The sequence below is a fragment of the Zingiber officinale genome, chromosome 1B, assembly GCF_018446385.1.
Source record: "Zingiber officinale cultivar Zhangliang chromosome 1B, Zo_v1.1, whole genome shotgun sequence".
In the NCBI taxonomy this organism is placed as follows: Eukaryota; Viridiplantae; Streptophyta; class Magnoliopsida; order Zingiberales; family Zingiberaceae; genus Zingiber; species Zingiber officinale.
The window spans coordinates 134760219-134774308 of record NC_055986.1 but is presented as its reverse complement, the minus strand read 5'-3'; the positions used below and the strand labels follow the sequence as shown (position 1 = coordinate 134774308).

Genomic DNA, 14090 nt, shown 5'->3' with positions numbered 1-14090 from the left:
TAATTAAGCTAAGTGTTTGTCAAAGCAATTATTTTCAAAACTAAGTTTTTTTTTTTAAAAAAAAAGGAGGGCTAAGACTACTTCAAAACTTAAGATTTGCTAAGGTTTTTTTTTTGGCTAAATAATTTTCAAAACTTAAGTTTAGCTAAGTTTTTTTAAAAAAAAAAACTAACTATTTTCAAAGTATTTCTAATTTAGCTAAGTGTTTTTCAAAGCAATTATTTTCAAAGCTAAGTTTAGCTAAGTTTTTTGAAAAAGGTAACTCACTTTCAACGCTTAAAAATTAGCTAAGTTTTTTTAAGTGCTACCATTCAGGGAGAGTTTAAGTTAAACATAGTAATTTTTTTACTATCTTTATATATTAAACAAACTTTCTCTCTACTTATTTTATTTTTGATTTATGTCAAAGGGGAGAGAGAAGTTAAAAGTTAAGAGTTAAACATAATTTTTGTGAAAGGGGGAGCATAAGGAATTTTTTTTTTACAAATTATTGTATTTATGCTCATGTTAAAATTCCTTTAATTATCGTTATGTTTTACTTAACTTTGAACCAGGTTGCCATAATTAAAAAGGGGGAGATTGTTGGTGTGGGAAGCACCAGACGATCGAACCTGTGTTTTGATTATGTCAAAGGATCCAAAGTTAAGTTGTCTTGTGATCTAACAATGTTGATTGAGCTTGCAGGAAAAGTCCTAAGTGTTCTTAGGCAAAAGTCCTAGTGGATTCTAGATAGGTGGAAAACCCTAGGGGGTGGTAACCCTAGGTCCTAGAGAGTGATAACCCTAGGTCCTAGAGGGTGGTAACCCTAGGTGATGAAAAGTCCTAGCTACGGTTAGGCAGGTGGAAAATCTTAGGGGCGGTAACCCTGGTCCTAGGGGATGGTAACCCTTGGCGGAAAATCTTGACGTGTCGAGCGCTTCGGGCAAAATCCTAGAGTCAGGAACTCTAGGTTGAAATCCTGGTGGTCGCGGACCGGGTGGAAGTCTGGATGAGTCGTGGAGTGGACGCCCAACATAAAGATCGGAAGCCTTAGACGCTGAGAAAAAGTCCAGTCGGTCTGGAAGACCGATCTAGCAACAAGTAAACTCTCCTCAGAGGAGTAGGTGAGGGTGTGTTCCCCGGTGAGAGAACAGTAGGCGTCAGTTCGACCTAGGATTTCCGGAGGTGAAATTCAAAGTTAGAATCGGACTGTCTGGAGACTGTCAAAATAACTTATTATTTCATATTTTATTGTGCTAACTCTATTTTGCAGGATATGTTTTGTATTTTGGACTAACACATCTTGCAGTGAGAGAAAAAGACTTAAAAGCCTCGGATGAACAGTTCCCGAGGGGCCCTCTATGGAGCTTGGAGGCGCCTCAGGTGCCTTGGTCGAATGCCTTGTGCAGCAAGGCGTGAAGGCGTCTTCCAAGGTATGGAAGGCGCCTTGAACGCTGGATGGAGGGCACCCTTCATGAAGCTTGGAGGCGCCTTCGGGTGGATAAGCAGTTGATGCCGCGGAGCTTATCGACGCTATGAAATCTGGATAAGTATCCTCGCTGAAGGCACCTCCTATGGAGGTTGGAGGCACCCTCAATGGCTTACTTAAGCTTGGTTCGAGCAGAGGCAAAAACATAGATAAAAAATTTGCAAGTCTTCTTCTGTGTGCTACTCAAAGGACATTCCGACAAAGTCATAACACTATTCCGACAACCTAAAGCTCCAATTCCAGATTTCTTAGTTGTTGGTATATTTTTACTACACTTAATTAACTTTACTTTAATTTGTAATATTTCGGATTGATAGTGAATTGGCCAAAGTAAACACTCAATGAGTGTGGGCCTTGGAGTAGGAGTCGTCATAGGCTCCGAACCAAGTAAAACTAACTTGTGTCATTGTTTTCTTTAATTATTCTTATTCCGTTGCAATTTACTCGATTCTTTTAAAACGAACAAATTAGCCACGAGCGCTATTCACCCCCCTAGCGCTTTTCGATCCTACACAATCTTCGTATATTGTTAAATATCAAAACTCAAAGTTGAGCCAAACTGATTAACTTTGACCTAGGGATAATTGCACCAATAATCTCTCCCTTTTTTATGTTTGACAATACATTTAAGTTAGGCTTATCCAATAGCCCCAACTTCTTCTTCATGCCAAATCATAAATTAGGATTTTCTACATTCTCCCCCTTAATATGAGGATTTTGTTGGGTCTTTCAGGCCGCGAAAATCGCTTTTTCGCGTCGTGGAAACCCCGAAACCCCCGCCACCGGATCCGTGCGAAGAATAAAATTTCGAAAAACCTACGAGTACGAGTTTACAAACTCTAGATCTACATTAGAGTACGAGTTTTACCCTTGATGCGCGTCTTTCGCAAATCCCGCTCGTCCAAGGTGCCGGATCTCAAGATTGTCAAAGTAGACAACCCTCTAGAAGTATCCACACGAACAAATCGATGGAGGGAGAACCTTAGAGTGTGCTAGCACTCCAAGAAGGTCTCGGCAATGGAGAGGGAGAGCAAGAATGAGAGCAAGGAAGAAGATGATGGAATCATGCCTTGAATGAAAAATGAATTTCATTCATTCACAAAGTGGTCGGCCACATATGTGTAACTCCTTCTCATTTAATGTGGCTGGCCACATTAAATTGAAAGGGAATTTGTAACCTCCATTAGGTGGCACCCACATGTGCTAAACATGATGATGTGGCACATCATCATTGGCCACTTAATGCCAACTCACAAGTGAGGTGGCAAATAGTCAAGTCAAACTTGACTCTTCCTCTTCCTCTTCCTCTCAAGTCAAGTCAAAACTTGACTTAATCTCTCTCATGGTTGATCTAATCCAACCATTTAATTCAAGCCAATTTAATATAATGAATCTAATTCATTTAATTAAATTGATTCAATGAGTCATAATCTAAATTAAACTCATTGAACACATGAATCAATTTGAGTCCAACTCAATTAGCCCAATTAGGATTACTTTTAATCAAATTTGATTCATCACATGAATCTAATCCTCTTGGTTCATCATATGAACCTAATCTCCATCTAATTGTCCTTAGTGTGTGACTCTATAGGTTCTTGTAACGTTGGCAATGCCCCTAAACCCATTTAGGAGCATAAGTAATGAGCGGTATCTAACAACACATCATTACTACCCAAGTTACAAGAATGTTGAGATCCAACATCACCTTGTGACTACTAATTGTGACTCCTCACAATATATGACAAGTGTCCTTCTATCCTAGACATCTAGATTGATCAATGTGAGGCATAGACCGTGTCATCCTCTGGCCAATCTAAATCTTGAACTCCAAGTAGACTCACTAAATCAAATGAGCTCAATATCTCATATTGACTCATTTGGGCATAACCATGCACTTCATGGTCTCACTCTATCAAGCATATCGATGTCGCTCCCGTCATATAGAAGGGATAGATCCCATCTACATCACTCACATCCGTCCGCATAATTTGTTACATACCCAGTAATCGCCTTTATAGTCCACCCAGTTACGGGTGACGTTTGACGAAACCAAAGTACATAACTCCTTATGTAGGGATCCATGGTGACTTCAGGTCTAAGGATTAGTAGTCATACTAATAGTCACATGAGAAAGTATATGACACTCATATAACGATCCATGATACTTTCTTATGGCGGGTCATTCAGTATACATTTTCCAATGCATACCCATGTGTCAACTTGATATCTCTATATCCATGACTTGTGAGATCAAGTCATCGAGTTGACCTACATGCTAGTCTCGTCGCATTAACATTGTCCCTGAATGTTAATACTCGACTAGGAATGATTAAGAGTAGTGTTCCCTATATCATCTCACTATCGATTCAACCAATCGATTGATATAGGTAAGAACCTTTTACTCAAAGACGCTATTATACTTAGTTTATTTGGCACTAATACAAGTAAGTATAATAAGAAAAAACAAATACCTTTATTTATATAAGAATATGATACAACAAATTCATAATACAATCATCAAATGATTGACTCTAGGGCTCTAACTAACATATTTCACATTCTCTCCCTTTGAATATGGAGAATTTTCTAACTTAAATTTAACATTCTCCCCCTTTGGCGTACATAAAAAATCTTCTCTTAAGATTTATCTCATGTATTGTTCACAACCTTACTTATTGTTCACAACATTACAATAAGGTTCCACACCCTTCATTATCCTTCAATGCTCATCCTTGAGCATTTAATCCATCATCCAATGCTCATCTTAGAGCATTCATTCTCAATTTTCAATTCATGTGTTTAAGAAGATCCTCCCCTCAAAATATGCTTCAAACTTCTATCATTGCACCAACAATGATTTGGAGTTTCTAGACCTTTAGAAAATCTAATGTTCAAAGGTATGAGGTTAAAATTATAATCTTGAAAACTAAATCTCACCCTAAACTCTAAATTAGTCCCCTTGATCCATTTCTTTCTTATTTTTATCAAGAAAAATACCCTTAAATACTTATTTAAGCACTTCATAGGGTTAGGAATAGTTTTTTTTTTTTTTTTGACTAAACATGGCTTAATCAATTGAAACAATCTTATTTCAGTTGAAATCAGAGCCCTTAAGTGATTACTTGTAGTCCTTAGTCCCTTAAAACAGGTCTTAAGCACTTAACCCACTATGTTAATCGCTTACCGCTAGGGCTTAATCACTTCAACTACACCGTAAGCAATTAAGAATTACGCTTAATCACTTACCATTTCTGATATTTATTTCTAATTTCTGTCCTAATTTTATAAATGATCAATAATTCTATAAAAATTTGAAAATTATGAAAATTCATGTAGAAATTATTTATTCCATATACTATCATAGAAAAATATTTTTTTAAAAAAAAAATACAATCCATTTTCAAAGATTGACACGTAATTAGAAACCATTAAAAACTTCAATGTTTCTCTCAAGTTTGTGTTTAATTATTGAATGATGATTGCTATCAACAAATAGTCTTCACCAAGATTTTTTTAAATATTTTAAAATTATTTTTCACAACCAATTTCTAACCATGATCTTTGGACTAAATGCACATGATTTGTACATTTATCTTTCTATAGAATCGTAGGCACGTGAGAATGGAAAGGGTGAATCATGTGTATTTTAAAAACTTATCTTTTTAGTTTTTTAAAAACAAAATGCATAGTGGAATAAAATAAACTAAGTAAGAAAACAACGCACGTTTGGTTTGATTTGGTTCGAAGCCTTCGATGACTCCTACTCCAAGACTCAGGTCCTTTGGACATTTCTGATGGGTAATTCACTAATTAATCATTTCTTTACAAAATATGAATTGGTAATAAAACTATCAACTTTAGAATAAGGAGTGCAGTAAAGAAAACAAGAGTAATAGTAAACAACAACTACATGTTACCAAAGTCTAGGCTCATTTGAACATGTAGTGACGTCGTGTCATTCTTGCATCGTTGAGACTTGAAATGCAGCAACACAGCAAAGTTAAAGTGGCAGAATAGTCGTAGGAGCGTGTATTAGGGATGTTTCTAAAGTGCTGATCGAATAACCCTTTTAAAGAGTTTTAAAGTTGCCTTCAACCTCAAAAATTATCTTGTAAACTTCAACTTTGATCAACTCCGACACCTGCAGTCTTTATCCGCACGAGGGCGCCTTCCAGGTGTTCCAAGGCACCTCCAATGCACTCCGGGGTGCCTCCAGCATACTCTAGGGAGCTTCCACCATAGCGAGAATTTTATCCTCAAAGTTCATCCATGCGAGGGTGCTTCTGCTAGATCCAGGACGCCTCCACGCCACTCTAAGGCACCTCCTTGACCTTCCGAGGCGCCTCAGACATTGTTCATCTGAGGCTAATTTTTACCATTTAACCCTACAAAAAAGAGTTAATCCATAAAATAATATATCCTAGAAAATAGAGTTATCACATTTAAATGAAGTGATTATTAATTAGATCATGTTTATCTCGAGACCATGATCTAGTCATGATCTCAGCTTAGACTTCCAAAATGGATCTAAGTTAGACCAGTGCCTAAAATCCCTAATTGAGACTCGTTCTTACTGGATCACTCTCCTCCAATGACTTACCTCACTTGTCATGCAAGATCGCTTGGCTCTCCTTTGACCCACCAAGCCTTCCTACTAGTTTTCAAGTCTACAGACTAAATTAGACTTTAGCCAGCTATAAGGTCTCGCAGACCCAACCAGACTTTTTGTCAGATCTCGAGTCACTCCTTGATCTATCTGGGCTTTCCACCAGCTATAAGGTCCAATAGACCTAATTGGATTTCAGCCTGGTGTTAGGTCCTCCATACCCATCAAGTCCTGCACACTTGTAACAAGGTTAGACACACAACATCTAACCTAATCCATTTATCATTCATCAAAACTCAAGTTTGACCATTAGTGCCAACTACACCAACACTTTTCCCATGATTGGATAACACATAATCTATATTTTTTGATGAAACTAAAACTTAAATAGATATACTAAATCAATACACTATAACAAAATTACACAAAGACAACACCACAAAGACAGCAGTTTTGGAAAAAACTGTTATAAATTTGACAAAAGGCAATAATTTTTGACAAAATCATTATCTTTGATGCAACAATTATCCCAAAAGATAATCTTAACAACAGTTGGGACAACGGTGAAATGAACCGTTATAAATGAGAATATTTTTACAACACTTGGAACAACGGTACATAAACCGTTATTGTTGTGCTAATAAGACAACGGTTATAAACCGTTGTCAATGAAATTATAATCGTTATTTTTTTCTACTTCAAACTTGTGCCAAAAATTCTCCCTATAGCCTTTTCTCCATCTCCCCTTTGTGAACCCTAATTTTGGAGTCATCTCCTTTCTACGACTCATCTCCTTATTCTCTTCTCCCACTAAGAGTTCTTCCTCTTAATGGGAGAAGAAATCACAACCTTTGTTCAAGAGAATGAGAGAGAGAGAGAGAGAGAGAGAGAGAAGGGAGGATGGTTGGGAGCAGCTTCAGGAGGCAGAGGGCAACGATGGGGTCTTGTTGCTCGTCGTTGTGGTCGGAGAATCGCCTCCCAGGTTTAGTAGTTGTGGAGGCCCCAGAGGAGGTTAAATGTTTAACCTTCCCAATTTTTAGATGAACCGTTGTTTAAGTAAGTCTGCAAATGAACCATCACTAGCCTTGCCAGTCATTCTCGGCCGTACCAAACGGAGGTGGTGGCGACGAGGAGGGGGTCCCGCCTTTCGCGAAGTTCTCATTTCCTGAGCTTAAGGCCGCTACGAATGGGTTCAGCACCAAGAACATCATGTCCGAGAGCGGTGACAAGGCTCCAAATCTCGTTTACAAGGGCAGGCTGCAAAATTGGTGTTCGATTGCCGTGAAGATCTCCAGGGCGGTTTGGTCAGATCCCAAGCAATTTGCTGTTAGTTTTCTTATTTCCTCGAAGCATTCTCCTTAGCGAGTGTTCTGTTAGTTGGAATATTAATTTGCTATTTTTGTAAGAATAAAAAAATGAGGATTTTCTTATTTGATCTAGATACCAGACTATTGGTCATGTTGAATCTGAACTAGATCATCCTTGGTTTAGCCAAAGAAATCTGATGGAAGAGGAAAAGACCGGAAGAAAGCACAGAGAAGCACTTCAGGAAGAACAAGAATAATAGCCAAATGATCTCATCAAATAAGGTCAGGCAAAGTTTTTAGTTCATCACTTCATCAAATAAGAATCATATTACAAAGTACAGTTGCAGGTGCCCAAAGCGAAAGTGGAAAAAAAGATAAGTGCTCTCCAACATGTGTCACCATTTGGGAAGGTAATTCAACACATTTCTTCAGAAGAATTAAGATTAAATGAATTACTCGATCATTCTCTTTTTTCTTCTGATTTGTTCAGATAGATCAAGCATCACTACTGATCGAGACTATTAATTGTATCAGAATCTTACAAAAGCAAGTACAAGTAACACCATCAGCCTCTTTATATCTGTATTCTTATTGCTTCAGGTATTGAGCTGCATGCAATTTAGTTTAATCATGTTTTTTTTTCTTTTTCTTTCATGCAGTTACTAAGTGACCCATAACTGAAATCTAGTCTGAGCAAGGTAATAATCATATTACACTAAAATAAAGGAGATAATATTTACAAAATGCATTTTAGTAATTCAGTGGAATTGGTTATTCATTGTTTTAGGAACGCAATTGTTGGGGAGAAACTAAGAGGAAGGAGAAGGCAGAGGCAAGATATGATCTGAGGATCAAAGGCCTTTGCTTGGTTCCTATTTCTTCCATTCCTTTAATCCACAGAGAGAGCATTAGATCTGCTTGTTGGATACCGACTTTATTCTACCTGAAATCTGTAAGCTTAAGATTGCTAGCTTTATTCTACCTAATGTTGTTTTCTTGTGAGGAAGTTCTGCCGAAGGCCTACCATTTTCTCATTAATCAAAATATGTACACGAGTAGTTTGTAAAAATTACAGATGAATTTGCCTAGGTATCATAGCTTTATACTAGATTATTGTGCCAAGCTAGCAAGCTTTAGTCATCAATTTATTTCTTTTAGTTAAGACTCCTTTCATTTTACATGGTTGGGAGCGACTCTAGAAGGCAGATAGCGACTCCTTAATGTTTACGTGAGTAGATTTCTTAAGGCAGTTGAGTCTAATAAAACGGCAAGAGTATATAGGATCCAAACAGGGGAATCATGAAAATCGATAGCGAATTAATCGAAGTACAGAGCGGAAGAAAAAAATGAACCAATACTAACAAACTGAGTTTTATTTGGTTCGGTGCCTTCGACGATTGACGATTCCTAGTCTAAGACCCACACTCGTAGAGTGCTTTCGTTAGGCAATCTACTAATAATTTACAAAAGATTAAAGGAGTTAAGTGCAAGAACTGAAAAAGTTACCAACAACAATAATAGAATTGAAAAGTCTTGGTCGTCGGTTGTCTATGGCGCGTAAGAGCATTACGAGAGCCTTTTCAGAGTACCGAGCAAGAAGAAAACTTGTAGTGATTGTCGTTCTCAAGCTATAGGTCGAGGACCTTTAAATAGGTCAATTCCGGGCGTCTGAAACCCCTCCGGGTGCCTAGACCACGTGGCTCGGCCAATCGACGTGCTCTATGTAAGCGTGTGGATGAGTTTTCAGGTCCGGGCGCCTGGACCGAGTCTGTACGCCTGGGCCGTCTAGGCGCCCGCAGCTGTGCTCGAGCGAGCCTGCTCCGGGAGCCCAGGGTCCTTTCTCCAGCAGCCTTCTTCCTGCAAGAAAAGGTTAGTCCGGACAATCAAAATTATATCTACCCTGCAAAACAGAGTTAGCACAACATAGAAGATAGGGTAGTAATTAGATCATGTCTCATCGAGACCAAGATCTAGTCAAGATCTTAACTTAGGCTTCCCAAATGGGCCTAAGTTGGATCGACACATACAGTTCCCTCAACGGGGAACACATCCTTACTGAGTCACTATCCTTTAATGACTTACCTTTACTTACATTCCAAACATCTGGTCCTTTAGACTTATTTGAACTTTCTCTGGCCTTGCTTAGTATCTGACTGCTGATCTACTAAGACTTGCCTACAACACTGAGTTAGCACAATAGATATAAAAATGGTAAGAAAAAACAGTGTCAACATTATTAATAATTCGATCACATATTACCTAGGGTTACCTCCCCCTAGGGATGTCCAGCTTCACTCATCAGGATTTCCACCACCTAGCTTCACTCACTAGGACCCAACTTCACTCACCAGGACTTCCACCACTTAGCTTCACTCACTAGGACCCGGATTCACTCACTAAGACTTCTACCACCTAGCTTCACTCATTAGGGTCTGACTTCACTCACCAAGACTTCCCCTTGCCTAACCTCCAGTTAGGACTAGTCACTCAGTAGACTTTTCACTTGTCTATCCTTTTGTTAGGATTTACCCTTGCTAGTCAATTTTCTCTTCCAAACATTAAACCCTTGGTCAAACTGACCAGACTAAGGTACATTGTCAAACATCAAAATCCTAGAGGTTCATTGTACCAACAGAGTACACAATTAACACTTAATTACAATAATATCAATTTACTTATCCAACAAAAAAGGATATATAGTTATATTCTTGTTTTTGTCTGTTGTTCAAATGAACTTAAGCAAATGGAGGTGCTTTCCTATTTCATCCATGAGCTCTCTCTGCTCGAGTACAAAATGCTTAAGTGATTTGGTTCATCACCTTGGGTTTTTTGTGAAAATTGAAATGATCGCAGATAATAAAGTTTGTTTTATCAGACAAAGAAAAAATGTTTTCTATGATTTTGGATTGTTCTCTAAAAGTTTCTATTCCTCTATCTTGAGCAAGTATCATCATTCTTATCTTGCTGTCTATTTTTAAATTATCAATCAGTTTAAATATGTTTCTCTTTGAGGAAATGGAAGTGATCAATATCATATATTCAAATTAGTGGTTGAGTTTAACACTTGCTAGGATCATTGTTGGATTATAAAGTGGTTATTTGGAAAACTTTGCTAGAATTTCTTTCTGTCGCAGTGGAAGGTTCAAACGTAACACTTTGACTAATCCAACAAGGTTCAAACTTTGCTAACATGAGACAGAAAGTTCAAGTGGGTCAAATATTGACTGGACACTTTATGAAGAAGTCCCAACATGTCATGGTTAACCGGAGGTTTCGCAAGGGACCCCTATACTTGAGTTAAGCAAGTTAGGGTTGGACAATCAATTGGGTAATCGATTGAGCCAAAATCGAGCCTTTCTTCATGAATAGAAGGCGTTTGGATCGATTGGGTAATCGATCAAGAGCTGCGCCAATCAATCAAGTGATCGATTGTGAGCTTTTCTTCACAAACAGAAAAGAGTCGGATCAATTGGGTAATCGATCAAAGACCACATCTATCGATCATGTGATTGATTGAGAGCGTTTCTTCACGATAAAGGAGAATGCCTGAATCGATTAGGACAATAGATTAAGCCTTCCCCTATTAAGTAGGCAATCGATTGGAGCAATCGTCGCGAGAGCACAGAGAGGTGCTGAATGAATTGGTCAATCAATTCAGCTCTCTTCAATCGATTGATCAATCGATTAAGAGGAGTTTTACGAATCACAACATTATATTGAATCGATCATGTGATTGATTGAAGTTGTGTAATCGATTAGGTAATCGATTGGGAGAAGCAAAAAAGAGTCGTCGATAAGTAATGCCAACTAGATCATGAGATAAAAGACATTTTCACAAGGGATTCGACAACTCTTCTTCTCCTCTCTTCATTGTCAGTTCTTGAAATTTCTTGGAGACAAGTGTTGCTGCACTTTCCAAGTATCAAGAGGCAATCCACAACAATAAGTCATTGTTGTATTTATTTCTTTATTCTTGTGCATTTCTTGTTGTATTTCTCGTATTTACTTGTACGAGGTTTCTCTGCCTCCTAGAAGAAGGTTTTCATAGTGTACTATGAGTGAGAAGAGTGGATCCTTGGATTAGTTACCTAAAGGAAGTGGATACCAAGTAAAATCAAAGGTGTTAGCATTGCTTCAAGTTTTCCACTTCAAATCATCATCAACGAAACAATTTAAGCTAATACCCCCCCCCCCCCTTTCTAGCTTCCAAAGTATCCTAACATAGCAGAGTGACGAAACTAAACCTTAAAAGACATAGTAGGAAGTATGATTACATTTTCTTCTCTACTGGAGTCTTTGTGGGGTGAAGCACTCAAGACTGCAGTTTACTCACTCAACAGAGTTCCTAATAAGGCAATAGCAAAACCTCATATGAGTTGTGGGCAAGTAGAGCATCTAGTTTTAAACATCTACATGTCTGGGGTTGTATATATGAGGTTAGGCCTATAGGTCTAATGATAGAAAATTGGACTCAATAATCGTTAGCTGTCATTTTATATGATACTCTGAAAATTTAAGAGATTTCAAAATTTTCAACCCCTTACGTAGATTCTTTTTCGAGACAAGTAATGTCAAATTCATTGAGGATGGTGGGAGTGATAAAATTAGAAAAATATCATTTGAAAAAAAACATTGATGATTCTAATGTAGTAACTACTGATACAGCTGATAGTGAAATGATTATTATTACACATACAGTTGAAGCTACACAATCGGAAGGGGTAGTTGACCATGATATTTCCATGTCCCCTCCAATTCAATTGGAAGGTACATCATATCAATAGAGAAATTTCCTCTTACGGTTGAGAATGACTCCCAATCATCTCAAAATCAAGTGTCACTAAGGAGATCTATTAGAGAAAGGAGATGCATGATGTCTCATGATTATGTATATCTCTAAGAGCATAAGTTTAACATTGGGTTGGAGGATGATCTCACTTTCTTCCAAGAAGTCAAACAATGCCCTCATCTAGAAAAATGCATCGAACCCATGAAATGAAGAGATGAAGTATATGGTGGACAATAGTGTTTGTAAACTTACCGAATTGTTTGAAGGTGTGAAACCTGTTAGTTGTAAATGAATATTTAAAACCAAATGAGATTCACATGACAGTGTAGAAAAGTATAAGGTGCACTTAGTTACCAAGGGATTCATTCAAAAGGAGGATATTGATTACAAGGAGACTTTTTAGTAGTTTCGACAAAAGACTTCCTTAGGATAATTATGACACTTCTAGCTTATTATGACCTAGAACTATATCAAATGATCGTTAAGACCATGTTTCTCAATGGAAACATTCAGGAAACTATATACATGGTGCAACCGGAGAACTTTGAGTTAAGAAATTCAAAGACCTAGTATGTAAACTAAGGAAGTTCATTTATGATTTAAAGCAGACATCTCGTCAATGGTACTGGAAGTTTGATCAAGTGGTTTCTTCATATAGTTTTTAAGGAGAATATAGTTCATCAATGTTTGTATATCAAGTTCAGTGGGAGCAAGTTTATTATATTTTTTTTATATGTGGATGGTATATTGCTTGTAAGCAATGATAAGAGCCTGCTACAAGAAATTAAGTTATTTCTATCCGGTGAATTTGAAATAAAGGATCTTGGTGATGCATCCTTTGTCTTAAGTATACAGATTGTACGTGATCATTCAAGGTACACACTTGAACTATCACAAAAGGCATATACAAAAAAAAGTACTCATTCAGTATGACATGCAGAATTGTGATCCTGGCAACACTCTGATGGTAAGGAGTGATAGACTTAACTTGCAACAATGTCCATGCCATGAACTTGAGATTAAGAAAATGCAACAATTCCCCTATGCATCGGTAGTAAAGAGTTTGATATATGATCAAGTATGTATGTGTTCAGATTTTGCATACATTGTGGGGATCTTGAGCAAATATTTGAGTAACCCTAGACCAGAGCATTGGAAAGCTATAAAGAGGATTATGTGATATTTGTAAAGAACGAAAGATTACATGCTCACATATCGGAGATCAAGTCATTTGGAAATCATTATATATTCAGACTTTGATTTTATTGGATGTTTGGATAGCAGGAGATCTACCTTAAGTTATGTCTTCATGATGGCAGGAGGGTTGTATTATGGAAAAGCGTCAAACAAACGCTAATACCCACTTCCACTAGAAGGTAGAATTTATAGTCTGCTATGAAACTTCCAACCACAGGATATGGATGTGGAACTTTATCATAGGTTTGCAAATCATTAGGGGCATTGACAGGCCATTAAGAATCAACTGTAATAATAAAGCTATAAAATTGTATTCCAAAAACAATTGTAGTTCGTCGAAGTCTAAACATATTGACATAAAATTTCAAGTAGTTAAAGAAAGAGTTCAGAATGATCAAATAATGATAGAGCATATAAGGACAGATTCCATATTAACAAATCCACTTACCAAGAGCTTATCACCTAAAGTGTTTCATCAGCATGTGCTGAATATGGTGGTATTTTCTTTTGATGAAGTACTCATTATGTAGGAATCTGTATTTTGTATGATGTTTTATATTCATGAACACATATTTTGACTCATTGTATATACTATAGATTTTTTATATGTGTACATAATTTTGACTTTCTTTGATATATAGATATTATATTTATTGTTATAATTTTGCATTTGGTTGTTGTAAATATGATGCAGATTTCATTTGGAGTTATAAGATTGAA

The 14090-nt window shown here is 37.2% G+C and overlaps 1 long non-coding RNA gene across 2 annotated transcripts; it reads left to right on the top strand.

Moving 5' to 3' along the window:
- Window positions 1–6838: 6838 nt before the first annotated feature.
- Window positions 6839–8506, top strand: LOC122000840. 2 transcript variants are annotated; one of them, XR_006117240.1, is made up of 7 exons: window positions 6839–7088; window positions 7170–7403; window positions 7518–7666; window positions 7732–7794; window positions 7875–7940; window positions 8044–8082; window positions 8172–8506. It is a non-coding gene; the product is annotated as an uncharacterized LOC122000840 (long non-coding RNA). The 2 variants fall into 2 exon arrangements; XR_006117236.1 differs by having other exon boundaries at window positions 6839–7403.
- Window positions 8507–14090: the final 5584 nt, after the last annotated feature.